The following is a 27,886-nucleotide window of genomic DNA, read 5'->3' on the forward strand; positions in this document are numbered from 1 at the left end:
ACAAATGGGTAAATAATTGAAGGGCAACAGGTCCTAACTCAATTTAATAGCAGTAATAATTAACATGTTTAATGGTACATAATGATTCAGTAAATAGAGCTATAGACTTGGAGTCAGGAAGACCTGAGTTCAAATCTGACCTCAGACACTAATTGGGTGACCCTGGGCAAGTTAATTAATCCTTATTTGCCTGAGTTCCTCATCTGAAAAATGGGGTCACAGAAGAGAAGGAAATGGCAAACTATCCCAGTATCTTTTGACAAGAAAGAAAACCCCAAATAGCATGAAGAGTCAGACACAACTGAAATGACTGAGTAACAAATAGCACAGCACATACCAAACATTGTGTTGAGTACTTTGAAATTATTGTCTCATTTGATCCTTACAATCCTGGGAGATAGGGGCTATTATTATACCAATTTTATAAATGAAGAAACTGAGGAAGACAGGAAGACATATTAAGCAACTTGCCCAAAGTCATACAGCTAGTCTGTCTCTAAGGCTGGATTTGAACTCAGGTCTTCCTGACTCCAGGCCCAGTACTCTATTCACTGGACCACCTCTAACCTTATCAAAATAGAACAAATAAGAATAATAACTGAAAAAGAAAAACTTTTAAGGTTTGTGAAATGCTATACAGCTATACATATATATGTATATATATACATATATATGCATGCATACATACATATATATGCATATATACATATATATGTATATATACATATATATATATATATATATATATATATATATATATATATATATATATATATATACACACTCTCTGGGGAATCCTCACCCCTACTCATCCTGAAAAGCTGGATTCCCCAGAGTCAAATCCTCTTCATTTCCAATATTCTTATAGCTAAGAGTAGAAAAAATACAGACAGAAGCAACAGTAGGACCATGTGTTCATGGGCTACAAGATGGTGGGAAGCTAAAGACAAATAACTCCTTTACTATGAGTCCTTGCCACTTCACTGAAACACAGCCAGGGAGGGAAAAGGAAATACTCTGGGGGTTAATGCTTTTGAATGTATTCACAGTTTCAACTGAGCCACCAGACAAAATGTTCCTCTTCACATGGAAATAGAGTATCTGTACATGCTCTGAATTAGGAAACAGAACCCTTCTATTGCGTGTCATTATGTCAGCAGAAGCAGACTCCACAGTCTCTCCCATGAGGGTAGGTAGTGGGCATGGCATGATGTAGTCTTGGAAGGTATAGCTCTCATTTGTCAGACCTCCTTTACACACATTATCTCATTTGCTCTTCATAAGTGAGATGAGTACTATAGATAGTATTTATTCACATTTTACAGATGAAGAAACCGAGTCTCAGAAAAGTTAAGTGATTTGATATTGGTCACACATCTAATTAGAGTGTATAATGGCAGAACTCAAAGTCTCTACTGATTCTAAACACAGAACATTTTTAGGATGATATTATGCTTTCTCCAAAGTCACATCTTTAAGAGAATCCAATAATATCGTTTGGCATGATGATCCACACTTGTAGTCTTCACTCCTGAGTGATTGAGGCTGTTTGATTGCTTATATTCTAGTGATCTAAGATGCAGGCCGGCAAAGGTGGCTCTGATAGCCACACCAAGTCTGGTAGTTCAATAATAGTGAGCCCCTGGGAGGAGCAGAGGGCTCCCAGGCTGGCTATGGAAATGCAAACCAGGTTGGAAAAATCAGAACAGGCTGTATCTTCCATGCCAATTAGATCATCCAGTGGTATGCAGGTAAATATTTAACAATTGTCCAAAAACAATATATACAAAAATATTTTTATTTATTTTATTTTAATTTATGGAAATATGAAAAAATACTAAAATATACGCTATAATATAGCATGATTTTTTAAAAAAGATGATTGTCCATGAAATTACAAATCTACTGTGTACAATTTGCTATTCTTTTTAAATAGAAAGTTTTTTCCTTCCCTTCCCCATTTTAAGGTTAATCTACATTACTTGCATTGTCTCTATCATGATATTAACTATAGAAGTCAAAAAGTAATAAAGATCCGACTTGTTTGCTGATAACCCAAGTGTAAATGCTCAAACTGAAAATTTAACTATTTGTTCTCACAAGCAGGTTTGAACTGAATCCAATACATTTCAGTAAACAGCTTATGATTGAATTCCAGTCTGGGCAAAAGAGGGAAACCCAGTCTCAAAAAAAATGTCAACATCTGTGTGAGAGACAACTCTCTTTTTTTAAAGAAAGTCTGCTAGGCTACATTATGTCCTAGAGAAAAATGCTGTTTTAAAAATCAATGTCATGAGACATAGTGAGATATCTATACCTTTCAGTTTCGTAATTAAAAAAAATCTTCTGTAAGATTATGATGTGATAAAAATAATTTATTTTTAAAAATTCCTCAATTACACACATCCTTGCTGTCCTGCAAAGATACAGAAAAATCTATTGTATTGCTAAATATTTCCATCTCCCTCTTTCCCACCCTTCCTTAGTCACCACAGTGACCACAGTATTATCAGACCACAGGAAACACTCCTGGCTAGAAGTCCAGAATTTACTGGGGGAAAGGGGAGCATATTCCTTTTGAAATTCTTACATTCCCACAGTCTATTTATTTGTTTTAGGACTTCTGGCTTAATTTCTTTCTGTCTTTGAGTCTGAACATACCGTGTTTATTTGTAAAAGGCCACAGTTTGAACTATCACCTTTAATTCCTATGCAGTTTTGCAGCCTGGAATGGGGGGGGGGGAAGGAGAGGGGGGAGAGAAGAAGGGAGGGAGGGAGGGAGGGTGAGAGAGCAATTACAGTCCCCATCTAATCACAGTCCAATGTTTAATTTGAGGTATTTTATATGGAGAGCCATCTGTTTCAAAATCTTCCTTCCAGCTGACCTGAGAAAACCAGTCTTTTAGTTTTCAATAACAGCAAAAAACAACAATCATTTTTATCTAATTCTTTAAATTTTGCAAAGTACTCTATAAAGATTATTTGTTTTGATGCTCACAATAATCCTGGAAGATCAATGTTATTGTCCCAGTTTATAGAGGGAGTAACCAAGTATATGGAGTTCTTGACCTGGAATCAGAATCTTTCTTTTTTCCTTTTTTTTTGGGGGGGGGTAATTTTTTTGTATAGTTTTTTAAAAGAAAAATTTTATTTATTTTGAGTTTTGTGCTTTTTCCCCCTATTCTTGCTTCCCTCCCCCCCACCCCAACAGAAGGCAGTCTGTTAGTCTTCACATCACTTCCATTGATCTAAGTTGAACGTGATGAGAGAGAAATCATATCCTTAAGGAAGAAAAATAAAGTATAAGAGATAGCAAAATTACATAATAAGATAATGGTTTTTTCCCCCCTAAATTGAAAGCAATAGTCTTTGGTCTTTGTTTAAACTCCACAATTCTTTTTCTGGATACAGATGGCATTCTCCATCGCAAATAACCCCAAATTGTACCTGATTGTTGCACTGATGGAATGAGCAAGTCCATCAAAGTTGATCATCACCACCATGTTGCTGTTGTGTGTACAATGGTTTTCTGGTTCTGCTCATCTCCCTCAGCATCAGTTCATGCAAATTCCTCCATGCTTCCTTCCCTTGTCCAGAGTCATGTAGTTAGAAAATTCTTGAAGCTGAATTTGAACTAAAGTCTTCCTGACTCCAGGTAAAGCATTCTGTATACTCTGCCACTTCTGTGGGCACACCTGATACTTTACCTTTTGCCTTGTTCTGAGATTCTTTCCATTTTAATATTGCACTTCCAGAAAAAAACCCAATGATAATAGCCACACTTTTAGGAATTCAATTTAATTCAAAATTTATTAACTGCTCACTATGTGATACACTAGAAAGAGAGCTGGGTCTGGAGTCAGAATGACCTCAGTTCAGATCTGGCCTTAAACATTTACTAGTTGTGAGATTCTTGGCAAATCACTTAACTTCTGTTTGCCTCAGTGTCCTCAACTATAAAATGGGGATAATAATAGCAGCACACACTCCCCTCTAAGTTTTATTGTGAGAATCAAAACAGATAATCTTTATAAAAACCCTTGCAATGGTTGGCACACAGAAGACACTATATAAATATATATTCTCCTCTTCTCACCCCTCTACCCCTGCTCTATGAACAAGGTATTATACTGTATGTTAGGAAAAATCTAGTCAAGCATAGGTAGGCTATGAGTAATTAGGAGATACAGTGAATGGAGCACCTGATCTGGAGACAGGAAAATCGACCTTCCTAAATTCAAATCAAAGTTCAGATACTTGCTAGTTTTGAGATCCCAGGCAAGTTCACTTAACCCTCTTTGCCTCAATTTCTTGACCTGTAAAATGAACTAGAGCAGGAGATGGTAAACCACTCCAGTATCTTTGTTAAGATAGCACCAAATGTGGTCACAAAAAGTCAAACACACAGAAAATGACTGAACTACATCATAGAAAGGCAGTGAGATGTCAAAGTATTCCATTCTGAACAAGAGGCTTTGGGTTTGAATTCCAGATCTTCCATTTAATTCCTGTGTGACCTTAGGCAAATCACTCCTCTAGGATTTCTTCCCTTATCTATAAAAAGAAAAGGTTTAGACTGGATATACTAAGATATTCCTGTCAGATTTGATGGAAATCTATGATGCTAAATATATTTAAATTTATGATGATAACTATGTATTTTTTGCTGGTATGGATCCTATTTTTCTCTCTCCTGTCTCCATTTTTGTATGTTGTTTCCCAGTAAAGATATTCTAGATGTTAGTATTGGTATTAAAAAGGAGATTGCCCTCAGCAAGATGAGGTAAGTAGGAAAAAAATATCATTTCACAGCTGCCTGATCAATGTTAGTGCCTGGAGGGGATTGTAAAGCTCACCAAGGCACATCAAGTCCTCTGGAATGAGGAAGGTCCATCAATGTCAAGAAGAACTATGGTCACTAAGGACTACCATTCAATGGATTAACAGATTTACAGTGTGTAAATGCAGAAAATTATTTAACCCAGGAATGTTTCCAAGTTGAAGTCATTTATATGTCAACTTTTGTAAGTGGAAATGTCAGGAAATATACCTGCCAAGATCTTATCATGGGGATTAATTCAAAAATGTTTTGGATGATCTTGATGCTATCTAGTTTTTCATTCATCCAAATTCCCAATCTTTGCAAAAGCCATTATTGCAAGGGTTGACACACAGAAGGCACAATATAAATATATAGTCTCCTCTTCCCACCCCCTTTCCCCTGTTCTATGAATAAACTCCCAAGATAGTGGTACACATTATTAAAATTTGGACATTTAAAATTACTCTCCATCCTAAGAGGAAATATACAGAGAATAAAGTCATTCTTAAAAAAAAAAAACTTGGTGATCAAATGTCTTATCCATTTCTAGGTGGTACAGTTGATAGAGCACAGGGCTTGGAATCAGAAAGATTAATTTTCATGAGTTCAAATCTGGTCTCAGACACTTACTAGCTGTATGATCCTGGATAAGTCACTTAACTCTATTTGCCTCAGTTTCCTCATCTATAAAGTGAGCTGGAGAGGAATATGGCAAACCTTTCCAATCCCTTGCCAAGGAAACCACAAGTACAGTTATATAGAGTAAGATACAACTAAAATAATGAACAACAAACAACAACAAATTTCTACGGTTCTCTAATCAAATATGTCCATAATGCAGAAGGAGGGAACACGAAATAAAACATCAATATTCTCTCAGTTTCACAGTCCATTTCCTTACCTCTCTTATTTTCACTTATCTGAGCATTGTAGTGAGTATATAGCACCTTTCCTTTATCCTTAGGGAATGTCTCAAATTGTAACCTCCACATAGTGTTTCTTTATGTCCTGCATGATAATGAATTTAATATGGGTTATTTGGAAGGCTAGGGGAAGTAAATCCAACAGATTACTATTGTAGCTGACAAGAGATCATTCATTCTTGACCTTTGCTTTTCTCACAGAATTGAACTTGTCTGAGTAGTTTCTGGATATGTTTCAAAAATGTGGCAAATCATTAACCACTGAGGCCTAGGTTGGATAATTAAAACTGTGGGTCAGTGGCCCACAGAGACAGCTTTCATCAGATCATGAATTACAAACCTCTTTGTTGAGACTGTATTAGGCAAGCTGATGAAATGGAACATTTTTTGCTGCTAACCTTCCAGATGCTAAGAATTTCCCTTTTTTCAAGCATACTGAAAACAAATTGTTGTGGTCACTATCATTACAACCCTCCTGATCCTCAATCCAAGTCAATAAGCAATTATTAAGTACCAGGTGATAGTGGGGGGGGGGGGGGGAGACAGAACAATGGGCTTCACATTGATGAGAAAAGAGATGGTAATTTGAGGAAGTGAAATGAAAAGAGTAATTAATGAATAAGTGCATCAGGAAAAGTTTCCTATTTATAGCATGAGAGAAGAGCTTTGGAGGAAGAAGTGAAGAGGTAGTGCATTCTAGACATGGGATCTATTCAAAGGCACAAAAATTGGACATGGAGGGTTGAGTTCTGGGAACCACAAGTAGTTTAGTTCCAACAGACCAAGTCTCTTTATTTTTATGAAGTAATATTCTTCATTTACAGCTGTGCAACATCTAGGCAAAGGAAGCAAGTCACTTATAGGAGCAAAAATCAGTGACACCTTGTACAAAGGATAGCAATCATTAAATTCTTTTCCTCCCAGCATCAATTCTCCATATTTTTGTTGTAGGTGGTTATGAGCCACCAGGTGGCACAATGGATAGAGTTTTGGATAGGGTTTGGAATCAGGAAAACTCTATGAGTTCAAACCTAGCCTAGAAGACTTTACTAGTTGTGTGACCCTGGGCAAGTCATTTAACCTTCTTTGTTTCAGTTTCCTCATGAACTGGAGAATGAAATGCTAAGCTTCTCCAGTGTCTTTGTCAATGAAACCCTAAATGGAATAACCAAGAGTCAAACAGGACTGAAAAACATGAACAACAAATAACAAACAATGGTTGATAAATACTCGCCCCCCCCAACCATGTGTAGTGTTCCCCTTAATATAAGCTCCCCGAGGGCAGTTTGTCATCATTTTTGTCTTTATATCCCCAGTGCTTAGTCTAATGACCGTCACATAGCAGACACTTAATAAATGCTTGATGATTGACTAGCTTCTGATTCAGACTATAGAATAGAAGAAAGAGTTTATCTGGGATGTTTATGTGGTAAGGTCCTGTCTGGTGTCCCACAAGTATGCCTCTTTTCTCCATACTTGATAAGTCCAAGCATAGTTAAAGGAAAAAAAGAGAATCTTTCATTATGCCAATTTGTTAGATAATTCACCTCATCTTTATTTTTCCCCTGGAAGGAGAAGTAAGTGTGCATGAGTCAGTTAAGTCTTTACTTATCTGTTTTCCTGTTGACATCAAGCCCTACCCAGATTAGACCCTGAATAGTAAGTTTGCTCTGCTATATAGAGCAACAGTCTGAAATGTACAATTCAGGAGAAGCAATCCCAAATGTTCCCCTAAATGTGTTTGAGCACACTCAGTTCTGGAGTTTGGACTTGGAATCCAGAAATATGCGTTCCAATCCTACCTCAGATACTTATGCTAACTATATGACTTGACTTCTATCTCAGTTTCCTCATTTCTAAAATAGGGATAATCAATGCCCTTACCTCACAAGAGCATCATGAGAATCAAATGAGTTTGAAATTTGGAGAATCAGGGACAACTGAAATGACTGAACAACAAATTATTATTTCTATTGAAAGAGCAATTCCACTATCTGTGTTGTCTCCCAGACAAGATTTTATGTTTGGTATTTTTTTTCAGCAACTGTGGGAATTGTCATAGGAAGAAAAATATCCAAAATTAAAGTACTTAGAAGAGGGGAGGGGAAAAGAGTGGTAGAGATGAAAGTTGAAGGACAGAATGGTGATGATGTGATCTTTATTTGTAGAGTACAAAAAAAGTTCCTGTAGACCAGATGCTCTTCAAAGGGCTCCCTTGGAGAGTGTCTTAAAGACAAAATCTTTTTAAGTCTGGAAATATAATGGAACCAGAAAACATGGCAGAAAGGTTTGCAGATACTTTTACCTAGATTTTAGGAAAAGCAAGGATCACAGAACCAAATGGTTAAAACAATGCCATCTCACAGCACTTGGGGCTGAAGACTGCTCCCACTCTCTAATCTCCTATCAACATGACATGATCCAGAAAGAATTTGCCTGCTCCTACCGATAAATTTGAAATAGGTTATTTTCCAGGCTGAAAACTTCCCCAAAATCCAGTGCTTACAATTCCATTTAAGGACAGAGAATACTGTTGCCAAACTGTCTGGATAAAGTGAAAGGCAATTTATCCAAAGCTGAATTTAGGTTGAGAGAATTATATACCCAACAACTACAATAATGTGAATGAAAAGATAACAATAGTAAGCAACATGTATATAGTGTTTTAAGGTTTGTATTTTTATTTCCTTTATAGATGAGAAAACTGGGGCAGGTATAATAAGTGACTTGTCAGGGATCACTAAAGGGAAATAAAAATGAATAACTGAAAAGGTAATAATGATAAGGTTCTTAGGATCTAATACTGAGCAAAACAAGCAGATCCAAGACAATAATAATCTCACTAATGATAACAACATAAAAGAAAAAATCTTTAAAAGGAAGTTGAAATCTGAGTAATGCAATCAACCAGCCAATCAATCAGCAAGTCTTTATTAAATAAGTACTATGTGCCAGAAACCTGGTTAGGTGATTAGGATTCAAATACGAGGAATGAAGTTATTTCTGTTTACAAACCAATGATCTAGGAAAAAGAAAATGAAATTTACCTCTTTCCTCATGGAAGAAAGGGAACCAAATTCTAGGATAGAATATTGTTATATATTATCAGACAAGGTTTTTGTATTGAAAGTTCTTGCTTAATGGTTTTTTTTTTGCCCTAAGGGAGTGTTCAATTGAGGGGGTTGAGGATGGGGAAATCACTGTCATGTAAAGAAAAAAGATATCAATAAAAGATTTTCTCCTCCCCCTAAAAGATCAATAATACTCCTGTAGTAAACATGTTGAAATATACTTCCTTCTTCTTGTCTGAATGGCAGGGGGAATATGAGAGCAAATTTAGTCTCTATATGATCAGACAAGGTTATTTTATCAATGTTTTGCAAAACTTTTTCATTAAAATTTATTTTTAGAATTAGAGTATCTATCATTTCAAATGCTTTGTAAATATATTAAAAATTCTCTAGTGAAATGCCATTTTTTATTTTATTGCTACTATAGTTTTTGAAGATGTATATTTTGGGACAAGCCAAAGACCTTAGCAACCTGCCTGATACTACACCATTCCTTTACTTTGATTCCTAGTGGAATTTCCACACTCTGGTTCATTTCCCTTTATCAGTAAGATGTGTTAAAGTTTTTCAACTCATCCTGAAAACGCCCCCCAAAAAGAAGATCAAGTGACTAATCCATGCAGAACATACAGATAACAAAAACCAGGGCCAAGACTGATTTAGGAGAGAAACTGTATGATAGCCACTGGGAAAGCTACAGATTCTTCATCAATATTTCCACAAGTAAAGTCAATACTAATATCCCAATTCAGTTACCTGATCTGTAAAGCAGGAGACTGCTTCAATTCAATAAGCTTTTATCATGTACCTTATTTTGAGTCAAACTGTTTGTATTATGCACTGGAGACACAAAGATTAAAAAGAGAAAGTCTTTTACAGAATTATATTTATCCCACAGAATGGAAAAACAACATTATATATATTTATATGTAGATATATATGCATATATATATATAATGTAGATCTAGATATACACAGACATACACACATACAGATATTCATGCACATACATATATACCTATGCACATATGTATGTGCTTATAGATACTCAGAGGACAATTAGGTGGTGCAGTAGATAGAGCACTGGGTTCAGAGTCAGAAAGATTTATCTTCCTGAGTCCAAATTAGACACTTCACAGCTGTGTGACTCTGATTAAGTCATTTAAGCCACTTTGCCTCAGTTTCCTCATCTGTAAAATAAGTTGGAGAAGGAAATGACAAACCACTCCAATACTTTGTTAAAAAGACCCAATTGGGGTCATGTTAACTCACTGACATGGACTTATCAACAACATTGATTAGCAATTTTTTAAAAAAGGACATTTACTAAGATGATATTACAGGGATGGATATATAAATACATTCCTCCTGGATATGGGCACACATTTCCATTCCAGGAAGAGAATGTACAGAAATTTAAATGGGCTGCTGCAAACATTCCTTTCCTCCAAGTTTGCATCTGGTGGTGGCATAGCTGATAGACAGGTCACTTACTTATTTATAGGACACAGTCCCTTTTAGCTCTTAGATTCTATAATTTTGTAATTGTTTGCAGACCTAATCATTTTCCAACAAATATACATAATCATGGTGAAGTAAAAACACTCAAAGACACATGTAAGCCCACACTATTTTCGCCTTTTGCCTAAAAAAATCCTCATAATTTTCTCAGCCCTAATGTCTAGTCAAATTTCAGATTGGTGTAGATTCTTCTTAGCTCATATGCTTCATGTCAGTTAATGATTTAGATAATTCAGACTGATGTGCCATGGCATCATGAGATTTGCCACTCTAAATCATTCCAGCTGAACCCTCTTCCACCCTGAACCTCAGCCCACCCCCATCCCCAAATGACTAAGACTACTACTGCTTGGGAAGTGAGACAAATTCTTTCTGAAAAAGAATTGCTGTTGCTATGGAGAAAGGGGAACTAATTCCAGCCCACAAAAGGAGGGGAGGGGTAAAAAAAGCTTCAGGATAGTTTGGTTGAGAATGGCAGGAGGTGGTCTGGTACATAGTGAGTAATTAATAAATGCTTGTTAAGTTCTCCTGCTCATCTAGCTCATGTGTAGCTGTACTTGGAATAGTGTGAATGCAAACTAATTCCAATCATTTATCCTTGTAATATTATCTTTCAGTACTTTTAATTTTGTTTTCAAATTAGTAAAATATTGATAATTTTTCCAATGAGATTTCTGTCCTTATCACTGCTTTATTCTTATTAAGCATTAGAATCATATATTCTGACTGATGCCTTTACCATGGTTACAACCAAAAAGATTTATGTCTTTGTTTTTCAGAACCAGAGTATCCCAAACATTCTTTAATCACAGAGCAGTCTCCTCACAATAACCCTATGAACTAAGTAATACATACATTATTATTCCCATTTTACAGATTAAAATATTGTATATCAGATGAGAAATGGAATGACTTCTCCAAAGTCACACAGTCATTGTCAGTCAGGATTTGAACCCAGATTTTTCTTGACCTTTCCACTTTTCCTCTTTCATTATAATCAATTTCCTCATTTTGCCAGAAGGAGATTAGACTAGATATGATCACCATAGTTCCATCCATTTTTTTCTTTAAGTTTTATTAATATCTTTTGTTTTAAGATCAGCCATTTGGCAATATTCCTCTCCCCAACCTCCAATCACAGTGAGACTTCCCATGTAACAAAGAAGTTAAGCAAAACCAATAGAGGTACATCTTCCACATCATTTTATACAACAGTCATACACAAAGTACTCTAATTCAAGGAAAGAAGAGAAAAGCATTATGGCTTGTTCAATTTTGCTTTATAAAAATGAGATGTTTAAAATTCTGATTTTTTTGGTGTAATTTATATATTTGTAGGATAATCATCTTAAAAACTTAATTTAAATCTTAATTTGATTGAAAACCTACAAATTCTCTCATGATTTACAGTCATTTAGCCACTGTTCTGCTTAGAAGCCAATCTCTTATCTCTCTCCTCAGCAATTGTAAGATGGATACCCTTTCCCCTGGGAAGAGAGATCCAAGGATTATTACCTTTGCCAGTAACAAAAATGTTTGAAAGCCTAGTGGCAAAACTATTGCCATTGGCATCTTTTACATGAACAACATCAAAAGAGCCAGGATGTTTCTCCCTATTTGTAATCACACCAATTTGACCTAAGTTGGCTCCACCAGTCACCATACATAGGTTTCCAGTATCAAACTTGATGAAATCATTGATTTTGCCAGCTTCTAAATCAATCTGAACTGTATCATTCACTTTGATGAGGGGATCTGGATAATGGATAGTATGGGCATCATGGGTCACCAGATGGGGAATACCCTTTGTACCCACAAAGATTTTTCTCACTTTGCATAACTTATATTTAGCCTCCTCAGCTGTGATACGATGAACAGCAAAGCGTCCCTTTGTGTCATATACCAAACGGAAGTGTTCCCCTGTCTTCTTCAATGCTAATGACATCCATAAAACCAGCAGGATATGTGATATCAGTGTGGACCTTGCCATCAATCTTGATGAATCACTGCATGCAGATCTTCTTTACTTCATCTCCAGTAAGGGCATACTTGAGCCTGTTTCTCAGGAAGATGATGAGGGGGAGATATTCTCTCAACTTGTGGGGACCTGTAGATGGTCTTACAGCCAATACTCCTGTTAATTTATCCAGCATCCAGTGCTTTGGAGCTGCTATACATTTCAGATGTTTCTTGGGACCATGAGCCATGGCTACACTAAATCTGGGATAAAGCAGGAAATTTACTCGACTGCAGGTAGGGTTGGGGACTACTTAATGGCTGTGTTTGGCCACGTCACTTTAACCTTCTGGGCCTTGGTGTCTTTTCCAGAAGCATGACCGGCCGGTCCCAGGGCTGTGCGGCAAGAGCTCCATCCATGTTTAATTCCATGTTTCCTGCATCTTAGTAAAGAGATGATGTACTATGGGTGTAGAAAAAGACATGCATTTAAAGACATGACTAATGTGTTGTTTTGTTATATGTTTATTCTACATAAGCCAAAAGAGTTTCTACTGAGGGAAGGAGAAGGAAGAATGTGTGTTGAAAAAGAGGAAGAGGAAGAGAAGGAGGGGGAGGAGAATGAGAGGAAGAGGGGGGGAGGAGAGGAGGAAGAGGAGGAGAAAATTAACAAAATATTAAGCACTCAGAAAAGAGCAGAAAGAAGTGCAGAAGGGGATATGGAAAAGTAGGGCATCTTTGCATTAAAATGTTAAATTTGATTTATACTCAAAATGGTAGGCAATGAAAATTCACTATTCTCTTTTCTTTATTAATATTATCATATTTATTGTTATTTCTTAAGTTCTTAAAATTACTCTTAAAACAGAATAATTAGGACTGTCTGATTTGGGTACTCTTTATCCACAGGCAGTCCCTTGGAAATGAAGATCTCCAGACTTATCAAATTCTGTCTCCATCTAGCTCTTTGGGTTCAATATTTGGAGACCCCAGTGAGATCTTGGTATTTTGTGTCACCAAAGGAGACTACAGGAGCCTTGAGTTTAGGTTCAAATGGACTGTCTATTCTTTTCCTAGGGGAGCCAGCCCATGATAATGTTCCAGGGCCCCAGGACTAGGTAGACATAGTCTTAGTATGGACCTCTCCTCGACTGCAATCCCCCATTTGGACTAAGTGGAGATCCTGTTCCACCTCCGGAGGTAAGCTTGTTCTTGTTCTGGGTCTAGACATTTGGTAGCAGGGGAATTCTGTATCAGACATGATGTCCGGGTCCCCTCTTTGGTGCTCCTTGCCATAGCAAGGAAAACATTTGGTCAGCCTTTGGGAGGGAGAGATGGTAAGACATGACACTGAAATCTCCCCTCACCGCATTACTGAGATGCCAGGAATTTGCCATTGGCTTGTGTTTGTGGATATGTGTTGAGATTGTCAGTTTGGAAAATTCTGTTGCATTTGTGTGATCTGTGTTTGTGCATCATCTGTTTTTATATAGATTGTCTATTTACATGTGTGTTCAGGTTCTTCTATTGATTTGTTAAATGGAGAGAAAAGTTCCCCTAAAAATTTCCTTGGGTTGCCTACTTTAAATTACTGTTCTTTATTTCTAGGCAGTATTCATCTAATGCCCTCACTAGCTCTCCCCTCGAGCCTACTTTCTGCCTGTGTTACAATGTGTAATATGAGTCCTCCCTCCTCACCACTGTGTTGTCTCTTGAGCACTTCCTAGAGGGATTTTTTTTAATTGTTTATTTATTTAATAATTTTTAAAAATTTTATTTAAAAAAGGAATGGATTTTGGTGTTAAATTGACTGAGGCCAAACTACTCACCCTGTTATTTTACTATTATGAGAAGGCTCCCCTCCATTCCCTGTTTGTGTTCCCTTCTTTTTCCTGTTCTCCTTGATTCTGTGCTGCCAGAGTGTTTCCCCCTCCCTCCCTCTTTCAGGAGAGAGAGTTCCTTTAGGAAAGTAAGTATTAAAAAGGATCTTATTTTTGAAGTTAAAGAAACAGAAAATATAACCAAATATGTTAAACAAAGAAATCATAGAAAGAAATACTATTTTAATTCGAAAATAGGGGAAATAAATTTCAGAAAGACAAGAGAGCTAGGTTAATCCTAAAGTGTATAATGTGGTTACCAAGATATGCCTCTATAAGGGAAACTAAATAGGTAGTCTTTTTCCAGAATGATATGGCATCATTAGAGCTTCAGAAGTTTATAAATATAGATTCAGATATTGTTAGTTATCACAGAAAATTATGGGACATGTAAGGGTTGAAGAATAGAAGATCAACCCCCCCCCAAGAAAGAATCTAGGATGGTCTCTCTATAAAAGTTATTCAGTTTACCTCTATTTGAAGAAGGGGGGCAGAGAACATTCTAATTAGGCTAAGGGATTTTAGCAGTTACTATCAAGAAATGTTAAATATTAAAATCTTGGAATGGAAAATGTATTGTGAAAAGTGGAATCATACCTGTGGTTCATATAGCTGTATAAGCTATGTGACTCTAGTTCAGAATAGTATGAATTAAGGTCAAGAAGAGCTAATGAAAAGGAATGGTGCAACAGTATATTAAACTATATAGTCTGGGACAGAGGTTTGGAAAGAACTGGAAAGAAAACCCAGACATGGAGACAATTGGGGTTTTTGAACCATTTATTAAGTATGGAAAGTGATAGAAGCATGTAGACAGAAGGTTTGAGCAGGGTTGACATTGTACACCAAAGATGGATTTTGGGAACTTTGGAAAATGGTTTACAAATCATTGTAAGAAAAGAAGGAAATATAGAACTATAAGTCTATAGGGATATATGTGTTTATATGAGGTTGGGGTAATTTAAAAATTTCATTAAATTGGTACTTTTTTCAATGTTTGGCAATGAATTGTTTGGAAAAGTAATAAACCCCATAAAGTGAAAATTTTGATGTGAAAGAAATTGCTAGGTAAATGTTAATTTTATCATGTTATTATTTTTCCTATAATATGTCAATCTAAAGGTACATGCAAATTGAATTAAGGGGTTTGTAAAAAATATGTTTGAATTTGTATTCTGATGTTTTATGGCCCCTCCAGGGTCATGGGAGTTAGGACAGACTTGTGAGTTAGCTTTAGAATAATTAAACAAGGGTAAGGTAATATTTTACACTGATTGGAATGTAGTTCATAAATTTGGGAAAAATCTGGAATAAGTAATGATAAAAAGTAAAGGTAAAGAATTAGTACATTACTTTGATATCTCAAACTGTGGGGAATCTCCAATTCCCAGAACATAGAATATTCTAATATTAATAAATATTGGTCAGTGAGGATAGAAAGCTCATATAAGTGAGAGCATTGAGAAGTTAAAATTGCACTGATAAAGATAAAAAGAATTTTCAAACGTTTAGGCTTTTGAAAAGAAAATGATTTAAGGCTAATTTGAACATGACTTTTAGGAATTTAAGAGAAGTATGAAGAAAATCTTGTAGTCATAAGAAGGGATTTTTTTAGCAACAATTGGTCTTAAGAATTCTTTGTATTGTAAAGTTTTAGGCAGTAAAGAGAACATACATGCAATTGAAATATGCTGTGTACAGTTAGTAAACTTTGTATAAGAACAATTTAAGCTATATTTTCGAGACTTTAAAATTGTTTTGTAATAACAAATTATGAATGAATTGAAGTTTCATCTATCACATTTATAAAGATTTGTTATGAGAAAGAAAACTAGAGAATACCTTGCCAGTAGGTTATAGTTCTCAACTCTTTTTGGCCCAGAAAATTTGTGAAAGGCTTTGTTTTTCACCTAATGTTTATGAAAGGGAATATCGATATGTGAGATCAATGGAGTTTATTGTCTTTTAAAAAGAGGAAACTATACATATAACTGTAACACTATCATGGGTAATAAGTGTACATTGGGCTTTTGAAATTATTCTATAAAATGAACATTGATAGAGGATCTTATTTTCTTTGAAAATAGAAGTGTATTTGGAAGAAGAGATAAAATAAGCTCATTAAGCAAAAAATTCAGAAGAAGTTTGTGTGTAAAAGATACTTAATTATAAGGTTAACTTTAAGAGAACCTGTTGTTTTATGTTGTTTTAAGAGAATGAGATATTGGTATGTTATGTTTCATGTAAGTTAATAATTTAATGTTTACATTATATCTTAACTACAAGATACCCTTTCCAATGATATTGAATAAATGTGAGGGGCTTTAGTAAATGATTAGGAAATTGAAAATTATGTAACCCTATTTAGATGACTTCTCAATAAATAAGATTGAAGGGTGGTGTCAGGCATGTGATCTGCTTTTGGGAATGTAAACTATTTTACTGTAATGATGTCAAAGCTGGAATTAATGATTGTTAATGAGGGAAATTATCAAAGCATGACTGCCTGGAATCCCTGAAATTTTAAATGATGTGTTGGACCTTGCTTGAGCTCTGTAGGTCCAGGTGTAACTGTAATAATGGAAAGATTATTTTGTGAAATCTAGTTCTTAATGTGTTACGTATTACTGTTTTGTTAAATTTAGAGACCTCAACCCCTGAATTTCCAAACCCCATCCCTCCCCAACCCTGTCACCAGGTCCCGTCTGTTCCCCCTTGGAAGATTGCTTCACTAGATCAAAAGGGGGGAATACAAGAGCAGGGAAGGTAATGAACATTCCTAGACCTATCTCCCCTTCCCCCTGAACCAGCCTACCCTCCCCCCTCCGAAGTTTCCTTCATTGAATAAAAAGGGGAGAAGAAGGTAGTAGGAGGATGGTGGGGAACTGGCAGAAAAATTCTTATCTCAAAAACAATAGAAAGAGAGACAGTAAAACCTCCTGCAGCAGGTTTTGAGTGTCTCTTGGTTCTTGTTGACACATTTTCAGAATGAGTAGAAGCTAATGAAACAGCCTTGGAAGTAGTTTAAAAATTCTAAACGAGCCCCTCCTCGATTTGACCTCCTTCTAGGAATCAGGTCAGACAATGGCCCTGCATTTACAGCTAAAATCTCTCAAGGAATACTCCAGATACTTGGAGAACTTGACTGTTTTTTGAATGTTTAGAAAGTAACCCTATTTAATGAATTCTGATGACAGGGACACTCAGAGTACATATATGTGATATATGTATAAGGAAGGGAGTTGATTGATTATGACCCTCCCAATCTAAATTGTGAAGTGGATTCACTTGGAGATCTAATTAGGTAAAACAACTATTCTTAGATCACGGGACTTTTAATCAATTTTCTTTTTATATCAGATACCAGGATGGTCAGCAAAAGGAAATGTTACTGGATAAATGTCATGTTCTTGCAGCCAAGGAAGACAAGATGTCAGGTGACTGGGATGGGCAGCCAAAGGGGCAGCTTCTCAGTATGGCTGAGGTTGGACCCCTATGACTTGATTTCCCCAAAATGACATTTGGATAATATCTCACCTGGAAGAATAAATCTATTCTAAGACATTTGACATACCCACATGACCTCTGCCTGGACACTGACACTCAATGCTTATATCTGTAAAGGAATTTTCTTTTAATGCCCTGGATCTTTCTAGTTACTAAGTGAACTAGAAAAAGAAATTTTAGGTGAATTGCATCTAATAGCCAGAGAGAGGTTAGGTGTATTAGGTGTGTGGCTCTGACACCTGCTAACAGCTACATGTTAAGATAGGAATTCACTTTCTTTAATTTTTAGAAGGTATATTTAGGTAAGAAGAAAAATGGGAAATTCTTAGAATAGTTATAGTTTTAAGGCCTAGCTTAAGGAAAGGAATGTGAGTCACATAAGTATATCAGGAAAAGAAAAATCAATGGAATATTTGAGAATATTTTGAAAAATTTCATTTTGGTTAAGGATGTTTGAGCCATTATTGTAATAAGTGCAAAGGCTAAGATTGTTTTATTTTAAACTATATGCAGAGTACTCTGAACTAAGATGATTGTTGAATGTATGTTACAAGCTTAAGACAGTATGACAATTCTCATTGGGAGTTTGCTCATATAGTAAAACACTAATGAAAGTTTATTGTGTTAAAGTGAAGTATGTGCATCAATATGACAATAAGCTCCAAAATCTCATTGTCTTGTGAAGAAAACATGTTTTTTGATCTGAGTAAAATGTTAAGCAGATTTTTTATCAGAAGACAAAGTCTCAACTAGTCACCTGATCTGGAGAGGACTTTTTGGAACAGATTCAGAAGATGCAGAAGGATATTGGAGGTCTCCAGGACAGAAGAGAAGAAAGGAGAGACACTGGACCCATTTCTCACCTATGTATACATTGTCTAGTCAAGGGATCTTACTAACTTATACTAACTATAATAACTTATGCCCTTCTCCTTATGAAAAGGAGGAGAGGCAGGGTGCAGATGTTGTCCATTGAAAGAAAAGGAGGAAGACTATTGAGTGGTATGTTTATATCCTATCTAAGGAGAGTCTTATCTCTGATTTAGCTAGCCTGTACAACTTAAAGAGATAGGTGGATTGAGATGTAATGATGATACCTGGATCCTTTGTAAAGATGCTTGTAGTTCATGCTTGTCCAGGTTATGAAAATGATAACTCAAGGGTTTGAGTTATTTTGAAAACAAAGTGGGGAATGAAGTACAATATCAATGTTTGTGAAATTTCTGTATAGAAAGGGGGTCCCAACATCATTCTGGGCCCTGAGAAATTCCTTAGAACATATTTGGCCAGGTGCCTTTGGGTCTGAAAATAATCAAGTACTCAATCAAGTACTTGACCTGGGGGTCCAGGATATTCCATAAAATTGTTTGAAGAACTGCAAAAAAAAAACTAAAAAAAAATTGTTTGAAGATTCACAAAGCACCCTCATCAGCCTAATTATCTTGCTGTATCTGTTAAATTCCATGACTGCCTCCCTCTTCCCCAGGTGTGACTGAAACAATGAGATAGTAAATTCCTCAAACTTGTGGGAAGCCCATGAATATGTGATGGGATCCGTCTCAGGAAATATGTTCAAACAAAAACCTGACCCTTTTTCCCCTACTCTGTCTATAGGAACCCTATATTTACATATGATAAGACAATCTTTGCTTCTGTATTCTGCTTGCTTTCAGTACCCCCCCCCCAAAAAAAAAACCACTATAAAAATCCTATCCCTTGAACACTCAGGGACTGTCTGATTTGGGTACTCTTTATCCACAGGCAGTCCCTGGGAAATAAAGACTTATCAAAAAAAAGTATAATTATAAAGATTTAATCTCTTTCTTAGAGTTGACATATCCACCAGTTTTTAATATTTTACAAAATGTGGCATCCCTACAATAAAGGGGATTCTGCCTTTCTGTATCAAACTTTGCATCTTTTTTTTACACACAAAAGACCTTTAAAAAAACCAACTAGTTTTAGAATATATTAAAAATAACAATTCTCTAACATCTTTCTGCACCCTTCCCTCCCCCAAATATAGCAGCCTTTTAGCATAACATAAGTCCAGGGATATCTATTTGATTAGATTTTTATTTTTTTAGATTATTCATTAAATGCATAGAGTTCTATACTTTTTCTAATTTCTTTTCTTAAGGAGGACATTTTTAGGTCCTTTTTCCTAACTAGTAGTGATTATTTGAAAGTTCTAAAGTTTCTAGGACCATCTGAACTTCTCTGATGGTAGTCTGTTCCATTCAGATCAGGATTGTAGACTCCTGGAGGGCAGTCTAGATATAATCTGTTCAAGCCCTTAATTTTGTAAATGGTAACATTTTCTGGTAAACACTGTGGGCAGTGTTACTTGCCCACAATAATGAACAGCAGTCATTAAGTGGCAGAGATTCAAGATTCTTACCTGACTCTAAATGCTTGCCAAGTTTCACAAGGTAATATCCAAACCAAAACTGTATGACCTGCATTTATTCAAAACACAAATAATGTCAAGCATTCTTTCTGGACAGAAGATAAATTGTTTTCCCTTGGCAACAATTTTATACGGCGATTTGTTACAAAATTTATAAAAATGAAAAGGCTCGCATAGATGATGTCCAAGGTCACTTATAACCTTAAGCCAGTCTTTTTAAAGATGTTTTGTATTCTCACGTTTTTATAACAAAATCAGTATCTGTTGTATAAGGTACCACCATGAAAAATACTGTTAAGCCTGCCCCCCCCCAAAACTGATAACCAAATCAGAATCAGTTCAATTTTCAGAAACTTTTTGATAGTCTATAGTCCAAACAACTCTCTGTGATAGGTATTCTGGGAAGAGAAATGAATTTGAAATCACAAAACTCAGATTTAGATCAGCTATTTTCTATTTATAGAACTTTAGATACGTCTATTTATGAACTTCAATTGAATGATGATAATCGCACAACTCAGCTCAAAAGGATATTAGGAAGATCAAATGAGATAATGTAAATAGTTATTTTATACCTATAAAATATCACATAAGTAAAAGCTATTATTAATTAATACTTTTATGATTTCAATATCTTTCCTGTGAGTGGCTTCACTAACTGAATTAAATCTCTTCCCTAAGCTACGCCCAGTATTTTTAAAAATATTTTCCTGCAATTTTCTAAGAGAGATTTTGTTTTTCTTCCCCTCAATCAATTAATATATAAGCTTTTATCTTTCAGATTCTATACAGGAATGTAAATTTTTTAAATACATTTTCTCAATTGTCAATGAGAATATTACATTCTAAAGTTCTGAGGGCAGCAGATAAATATGTAAATTAGATATACCTATATCTACATATCTCTATTGAGAAAGGGATGAAGAGGGAGAGGGAGAAGGAGAAGGGAAAAGGGAGAGAAAAGGAGAGAAAAGAGAGACAGAGACAGAATGAGACTACATACAAACACAAAGGAACTCAATAGAAAATAATTAGGAAGAAAGTGTGCTAGCTTTGGGAGGGTATCAGGAAAGGCTGTATGCAGAGAGACTAGCAGACTATAATAATTTAGGTAATGGAAAAGAGGGCCTAAACTAAGGTGGTGGCTTTGTGAGTAAAAAAAAAGGAGTCAGATGTGAAACATATTGCCAGGGTAAAAATGACAAAATTTGACAACCAATGAACTTGTGGGGTGTGGGAGAATGAGGATAGCCAAACTTAGAAACCTCTAAAAACAGAAGAATTGGTGATACTTTCAAACACAATAGCAGAGTTTGAAAGAGGGGAGGACTTGAGTGGAGGGAAAAGAGATTGGATTCTATTTGGGACATGTTAAAATTTTCTATTCAGGCTATCCAGTTTGAATTTTTAATAGCTGGTGATAAGGGGCGGCTAGGTGGTGTAGTGGAAAAAGCACCAGCCTTGGAGTCAAGAGTACCTGGGTTCAAATCTGGTCTCAGACACTTAATAATTACCTAGCTGTGTGGCCTTGGGCAAGCCACTTAACCCTGTTTGCCTTGCAAAAACCAAAAAGAAAAAGTTGGTGATGCAGTACTGAAGCTCAAAAGAGAGAATGGGATAGATCCCTAAGTCATTTTCATGGAGATGATAAATAAAATTCTTGGGAAATGATGAGGTCATCAAGAAAGCATATAGAAGGAAAAGCCAAAGGGTGGAATATTTGAGAATACCCACATCTTGGGGATGTGTTATATAGCTGATGAGACAGCAAAGGAGACTAAAGAGGGCAAGGACAGGCAGTTAGGAGGAGAACCAGGGAGAATAATGTCATCAAAAACCTAGAAAGGAGAGAAAGAAGGAAAGCATAATTAACAGAATCAAATTCTAAATAAAGTAGATTTATTAAAGTCTTACTATATGCTTAACTTCTAAATTTAACCTCTAAATTCAATTTAATTAATCAAATATTTATTATATATCTCTTGTGTATAAGTCACTATACTAAATGCAAGGGATACAAAAGCAGATGTAAAGATGTCTCTCCTTAATTTCCATGGGGGAGCTAAAATAAAAATAGCAAAATATAATCAAATGGTTTTATGATCTCATTATTTTGGAAGTTCCCTCCAGTATTTCAGACTCTTCTTATGCAAATCTTTACCTTTTCCTTTCATTGGAGATCACCTAACAGATGGAAGATGGAGAGAAGGAGAGAGAGAGAGAGAGTAAAGAGGACAGGGAAACGGAAAAAAAGGGAAAAAGGGAGAGGAAGGGGACAGGGAGTGAGGGAGAAAAAAGAAGAAGAGGAGGGGAGAGGAGAGAAGGGGGGAGGTAAAGAAAGAGGAGGGGAAGAGAAGACAAGGGAGGGGGAAGGGGAGGGGAGAATAAAGTGGGGAGGAGGAGGAGAGGGAAGGGTAGACTATAACCTGAAATCCTACAAATGAACTGAAAACTTTAAAATAGCGAAAGCCTTCAAAACACAATGCCTGTTTTCACTCAGTGTCTGCTGGATCTGAAGTCCAAGTAGCCTTGTTAAAGTATTGCAAACCTCACTTTAAACCCAAAGAGATAATACTTTCAATTATCTTTCAGACTTTAACCACACAAGATTAATTACCTGCATCAGGATTATTCATACACCAACTGAAAGAAATTAAGTCTTTGTTACTGATTGTGGAAAAACTTTGCTGTGCAGATCATTAGCCCTACTGCTCAGCTCAAATAATAGTAAGTCTGAAGTTGATGATCTGTGGCTGTTATTTTCTGCCTCAACTTAATTTAGTTTTTTTCAGAATAAGCTTTCAATAGCTGAACAAAAGAGAGATCCTGAAGTTCAAGGCCTTCCAGTAGGAGAAACACACAACAGTCCCTCAATACCTCTAAACCTATAACTTAGAGAGTAAGGAAGGCAGTGTCATATTTCCTGGCAGACAGACAAGATAAAGATTACTTGCCCACTCCTTTCAGTGATGTTTCCAGGGAATGTTTTGCAAGGACCAGAGTGAGCATAAAGGGACTAGAAATGAATTGAAATGGAATATTTGCCTCCTAAATAAAAAATCAGGAAGTGGCAGCTCAGGAGCATCCCTTGGAGAGTAATGTCTACAGTCTTCTCTGACTAGGACTGAATCATCAAAGATTTGGGATACCCTTTGGACTAGGAACAAAAAGATCTAAGAGACCCCTTTCCCTGAGGGTCTGTGAATACCAGAAATTGAAGAGTGCCAGAAAGCAGTTGAAGGCAGTACAAAGCAGATGGTAGCCCAAGAAGGCACCCTGGCAACCCTCAGCAGGTGATTTCAGTAGGTCTGGAGGAATGGAAGGGAGTTCAAACAAAGGGAAAAAGAGGTTCCAGCTGCCACACAGTCCCAGGACTACAAGTTGTCCTGGCTATGGAGTTCTCGCTCTCATCAGGCAGTATACCCTTGTGTGAATGAGGGGACTTGTTCTTGACAGTTATTTCATTCTGTAATTAATTAAATGTCTCTTGCTTTGAATTGAACTTTCTGGTTGATTTAGTAAAAGAAAGATCAATGGGAGCTTCTGAGATATAGTTTTGAATAAAGTTGATCTAAAATGGGCCTTATATATGGGGGGAATCATATATGAAGGGTTTCTGGGCCTCTAAGAGTGCAGTCAAATTTATTTGCTATACTCCAGAATGTGTGAAAAAAAACTAGGTGGCTCAGTGATAGAGGGCTAGGCCTGGAATCACAAAGACCTGAGGTCAAATCTGACCCCAGTCAGCTACTGTTTGTCTCAATGTTCTCACTGATAAAATGAACTGGAGAAGGAAATGGCAAACCACTCCAGTATCTTTGCCAAGAAAACCCCATAAGGGGGTCTCAAAAAAGTCAGACATGGCTGAAATGACTGAACAAAGGCAATAAACTGAATACTTGCCAACCAATGAGTTTAACCAATACTGTTAACTAATGCTCTTAAGGGTCAGTAAATACTAAGCCATGAGTTATCCATAGGAAAATCATTAATTGCTTTAAGACTAGTAATGGAAATTTGGAAAAAATAAAGAGGGCATGTTAGATAGAATGTAGAATGTTACACCTGGAATCAAGAAGACCTGAATTCATATCCAGCTTCAAAGACTTACTACTTGTGTTACCTGAATAAATCTCTTAACATCTCTGATCTAGGCTTCCTCATGTACCAGAAAAAAAAGTACAATACCTGTGTCACAGGGTTGTTGTGAGGATCAAAGTGAGATGAAGTGATATATAAAGTAATTTGCAAACCTTAAAACACAATCTAATCTCTAAATAACACTTTAAAATCTTACTTACCAAAAATCCTTCTGGGTTATTAAGAGGAAGGAGAAAAATTCCCTAAAAACCACTGAATTTCTTTCTCATCATTCACCCCACCAACGCATTCTCTCTTATGAATCTATTTGAAACTCACAATAAATCTATTGTTTAGTGTTTATATATTCTTTTCTCATTTGTCCAGGTCAATATTTCTTAGTCTTAGACCATAAATTTTCAGTAGATAATGGTATGCCTGACTTTCAGCAAAATCTAGCAGTTGACAAATTTTTTTCTTTACTCCTCTTAGACTCTGTACCCTTTTTACTCTCAGTGACATTTCCCTCCTATTCTCCCTTCTCACCCCAAATTGCTCATAATTTCTTGCCTCTCAACAGCCTATCTTGATCCTCTTTCCCCATCAAAGTTGGTTTTCATAAAGAAAAGAATTCATCCTGTTTACCTTTTTTTAAAGGCTCCTCAGTTAGTTTGGTTTGTTGGTCTTTTTTTGTTGTTGTTGTCAAGGCAATGGGGTTAAGTGACTTGCCCAAGGCCACACAGCTAGGTAATTAATAAGTGTCTGAGATTGGATTTGAACTCAGGCCCTTCTGACTCCAGGGTCAGTGCTCTTTCTACTGCACCATCTACCTGCCCCTGCTCCTCAGTTTTTCTGTAACCCTACTGAATTGTGGCATCTAGAATAGAACATAATACTCACATGTGGTCTGACAGCTTGGATTATTTGTGGGACTAATACATCTTCATATTCTAGACATTATATTTCTCTTTCTCCCTCTACTGAACTCAATCCCTACATTTCCCGTCACTTGCTGGACATTTCAACCTGGATACTCTATCACCTCAAAGATACATTCTATTTAAGGAATACAAAGAAAACTGGCTAGAACTTTATGAATCAATTAGTCAAAAAGGAATTACTGAACATGGGTTATATAACTAGTATTTATCAGACCCTAAAATATTTGCATGAAATAATATCAAGAGAGCATAACCAATACATAAAAAGAAAAAAGTGAGAGAAAAAAATGTAAGAATACTGATGATAAAAAAGAATACTGATGATAAATAGGATTCTTTATAGGTCTAAGTTAATTGATTTACATGTTGCTAAGTCATTAAGTAAATTTACAATTTGATGTTAATTTTTAAAAAATTAAATATAGTTATTTAATTTTTGACTGAACTCATAATCTTTCCTGCATTTTCCATACTTTTCTATTACTACAATTGGCACAGTAATCACCCCAATCACTCAAATACATTTTTCATACTTCCATCTCTCTCCTTAGCTACCCTGGCCCTGTAGTTAAATTCCAAGTCTTTTCAATTCTATTTTCCAAAAATACCTCAAAGAGGTTTCCCTCTCAAATGTTGCTGTTAACCATTCTAGTGGAGGTCCATATTATCTGCCACTTTATCATTGTAGCAACTTACTACTTGGTCCCATACACTTTATGTTTCCTTTATCATATCTGCACTATATATACCACTGCCAAATTTATCTTTTTAACAAAGAAATATGATCATATTACTCTATTGCTCAAAAAATTTCAATTCCTATAGCCTACAAGTTACATCGTAATTTTTCAGCCAAAAATGCAAAAGCTAACTACATACTGGTTCAATCCAACCTCTTTCCTAGTTTATTTCACATTACTCTAACAATTCTCAAACTTTTTAGTTTTAGGACCCTTTTTCATTCTTAAAAATTCCTGAAGACTCCAGAGAGCTTTTGCTAATGTTAGTTACATCCATCAATATTTATCATATTAAAATTAAAACTAATACATTTTAAAATATTTATTCCTTTAAAAATAACATTAAATCGACTACATGTAAATGTAAACAACATATTTTATGAAAAATAACTATAATTTCCCAACAAAAAGTTTACTAGGGAGTGGCATTGTTTTATACATTTTTGCAAATTTCTTTAATATCTGGCTTAATAGAAGACAGATGGATTTTCATATCTGCTAATGCATTCAATCTGTTACATTGTCAGTTTGATTGAAGCATATGAAGAAAAGCTGGTCTCACACAATTATGTAGTTTGGAGGATGATCATCTTAATATTTTTATGAAAATAGTTTTGACCACTCAGCAACTCCCAGGCATCCTCAGACCATACTTAAAGAAGGATTGCTCTATTCCATGCTTTGATAATATTTTAATCAAAATGGACCATATGCCAAACATATCCCTCATTTAACCATCTCTCTGCCTTTGTTTATGATAACATCTATTTTTGGCTAAAGTTTGGTACAAAGGTATTATTATTCACATGATAAAAGCATATATTTAAAGCTAAGCCAATGTGGTGATGTCAAAACTTAATGGAAAAGTATAACTGTCATAGAATAACAGAATGTCAGAATGGGAAAAAAACCTTAGAGATCATCTAGCCCAGCTTACCCTAGATTTATAAATAAGCAAACTGAGATTTGGAGAGGTAATGTGACCAGGTCATACAACTAGTAACTGTCAGAGATAAGATTTAAACCCAGATTTTCTGAATAGAGTTTTAATGTGCTCTCTACTCTCCTTAAAAAAAAAAATAGGGACGGCTAGGTGGCGCAGTGAGTAGAGCACCAGCCTTGGAGTCAGGAATACCTGGGTTCAAATCTGACCTCAGACACTTAATAATTACCTAGCCATGTGGCCTTGTGCAAGCCACTTTAACCCCATTGCCTTGAAAAATCTAAAAAAAATTAAAAAAATAAAAACCAAAAAATAAAGATTAAAATAAAATTATATATATATATATATATATATATATATATATATATATATATATATATATTATATATACCCCTCTCAATTCTTCTACTCTGCTGTCAATAATTTTTTGAGGGGAAATGAAATGAAAAAATTAAAAACATATGCAGGACTTAGAGTTGATAACTCTTTCAATATATGTAACAGGCTTTAATCAACATCCCACATGTAGATTCAATGAAGTTAGACAACTACACTAGGTGACAGCTACACCAATCCTCACCCTTTTCTATCTGCTATTGATTATTTCCTTATTAATTGTTATTCTGATCTTTATTATCTTTATCTATCTTATTCTAAGAATTACTAAGGTGCTAAAGCAACCAAGAGAAAAATTTTGATGTTTCATCATAAATTAATAGAAACACACACTCCTGCTCAATTGATGATGATGGTATTTATCCTGCATTCTCAAAGAAGACTTTGACATTAGGAAGGTATGCCATGACATGCATGTGAATTGGATTTGAGTGAGGGGATATTGTACTAAGTCATCAGCTTCACTTTCTCCTCCAGACCCAGGGGAATGGTCAGATATAAATCAGGACTACTGGAGATAGCCCTAGATGTGAAATAATAGGGTTAAGTGACCTGTTCAAGGTCACACAGCTAGTAAGTGTCTGGGATCAAATTTGAATTCATGTCCTCCTGAGGGCTGGTATTCTACTGTGTTAATGTCACCTAAGCTGTCCCCATCTCAGTTTATAAATAAACTGAAAAAACTTCTTTAAGTTT

General features: G+C 35.7%; 1 protein-coding gene and 1 pseudogene across 1 annotated transcript in view; both read right to left on the reverse strand.

The window, feature by feature from the left end:
- LOC141487798 (putative methyltransferase-like protein 24) overlaps window positions 1–27,886 on the reverse strand; it is a 328,482-nt gene that overhangs the window by 235,138 nt on the left and 65,458 nt on the right. The gene's annotated exons all lie outside the window — the stretch shown is intronic.
- Window positions 11,752–12,544, reverse strand: LOC141489840 (small ribosomal subunit protein eS4-like; annotated as a pseudogene).

The sequence above is a fragment of the Macrotis lagotis genome, chromosome 5, assembly GCF_037893015.1.
Source record: "Macrotis lagotis isolate mMagLag1 chromosome 5, bilby.v1.9.chrom.fasta, whole genome shotgun sequence".
Classification (NCBI taxonomy): Eukaryota; Metazoa; Chordata; class Mammalia; order Peramelemorphia; family Peramelidae; genus Macrotis; species Macrotis lagotis.